This window comes from Cupressus sempervirens, chromosome 3, assembly GCF_028749045.1.
Source record: "Cupressus sempervirens isolate cs-2001-9-10 chromosome 3, ASM2874904v1, whole genome shotgun sequence".
Classification (NCBI taxonomy): Eukaryota; Viridiplantae; Streptophyta; class Pinopsida; order Cupressales; family Cupressaceae; genus Cupressus; species Cupressus sempervirens.
The window spans coordinates 907054850-907056823 of record NC_143120.1 but is presented as its reverse complement, the minus strand read 5'-3'; the positions used below and the strand labels follow the sequence as shown (position 1 = coordinate 907056823).

General features: G+C 33.4%; 1 non-coding gene across 1 annotated transcript; it reads left to right on the top strand.

The window, feature by feature from the left end:
* Window positions 1–1686: 1686 nt before the first annotated feature.
* TRNAR-CCG (transfer RNA arginine (anticodon CCG)) lies at window positions 1687–1759 on the top strand. Its single transcript has one exon. It is a non-coding gene; the product is annotated as a tRNA-Arg (tRNA).
* Window positions 1760–1974: the final 215 nt, after the last annotated feature.

Genomic DNA, 1974 nt, shown 5'->3' with positions numbered 1-1974 from the left:
CTAAACTGAAAATCTGTAACCAAGTAGACATGGGACCAAATTTTTAACTGTCTGGGTGTTTTTATTTTTCAAAACTTACATAAAGTTGTGAAGTTTGGGTCAAGATTTCTCTACTGGAATAATGCCTTTGTATTGGTTGATAATGTTATACATATCCAATAGCATTGGCATAAAATCTCCAATTTTCATCCCACCTAGTCGATTGGCGTCTTACACTTTCTTTCCCTCTGCGAGTGTGATTGTGTGCATCTAATTTATGTGTTGAAGCCAACATGTTTTTTTAAACATGAGAGTCAATTATACCAATTGTCATCGTTGGGATCTCAAGATCTTATTTACTGGAGTAGAGGAGAATGGGGAAGGTAGGTGGACAAAGCACTTGTGAGCAAGGTAGCAAAGAAATGATAATTTTAAATCAAGACAAAACTAAAGAGACCAGTGGAGCTAGAAAACAATTAAAAGAGGTAAAAATATCTGTTTGTTTGCATTCACATCCATTGCATTGCCAAACCTGTGCAATAAAACTGAAATTTTTGGTCAGAAACTTCTGGAACTAGCAATTATAAAACTACCCAAACAGAAATGTTTAACGAAGACCACAAGAAACAAGAACAACACAACCAGTTTCTCTCTACTCACTCCTTTCTATAATTCAGCAAATGAGATAAATTCCAGTGTATTAATTGTTGCACGACCAAATAGAGACATCTATGTCAGATACATTCCCCCTTATTAATTACCCTCAACTAGCAACAATCAAATAAGGGAACGCCTTTACAAGATCTTGCCTGGTTTCGGTGTCGGAAGCCTAAGGAATGAAAAGAGACATTAAAGTCATTGAACCACAAACCGTCGACGTAACACAGATATATGCAATCTATGCAGTGTAACATTAAATCAACTGTAATGGGAGCAAATTGTATTAAATTTTGTCTCGTGGGGAACAAATTCACTTTAGCTTTTGCAAGCTATTCAAACCCTGAAGAGAAAACTAGAAGCACTATATTCATCTTATGGGCCAATGAACAATTGACATTTAATAATTTCCAGTACAAATACAGTCCAACAGAAAGAAAATACATTATTGAAAAGATTTGCATATTGAAAATAAACGATTGTGGTTGGTCAAAAATAAATTGCAAATAGCACCCACTTGGATGCTATAATATCTTGAAGGGCATGAACTAATAAAATGAATGATTATTATATTATATTTACATTACTCAATTTTTAAAAAAATCATAAAAAATAGAAAATATTTATCAAAATATAAAATTTAACTTTAACAAATGCAATTCCTTTAAGAACCTATAATTAAAAGCTTTCGAAAACTCAACTTCAACTTGTACACTCTTTTTCCACTATGGAAAAATATATATCAAACTAACTATTTCTTTGGCAATGTGCAACATCAATTCTTAAATAGCATTTCCGTTTTATGATCAAGACGACGAATAATGTGTATTAGGCAAATAGAATAGCTATTTCTGATCTTTGAAAAACAAATTACATTTGATAAATACATTCAGCCCATATTTCTGAAAATCTAAACAATGAATTTATGAATAAATAAAATGTTTGTAATAAATAATTCCATTACAACGCATGCCGAAGCAATTTTTTCGGCTTTCCTGTTATATCACAATTTAAAAGCTAACTTGGAATACTCGAGAAAATTGCCGTTAAGACCGCGTGGCCTAATGGATAAGGCGCTCGCCTCCGGAGCGGGAGATTGTGGGTTCGAGTCCCACCGTGGTCGCTTAACTCTTGTCCGTAGTTAACGAGTGATAAAAACCAACGTGTTTTCCCCACAGAGCTTTTGTGGAGTACTTGGGATAATCTACCTCACAGATGACAAAACCTCGCCTATTAACCTTTCAAAGATTCTAGCGAAGTAAAATAATAGCTTCCGAATAATATGAATTGGAGTATTACACTTCTTAAGTTTCAAGGATAAAAAATAAAATTCTTTTA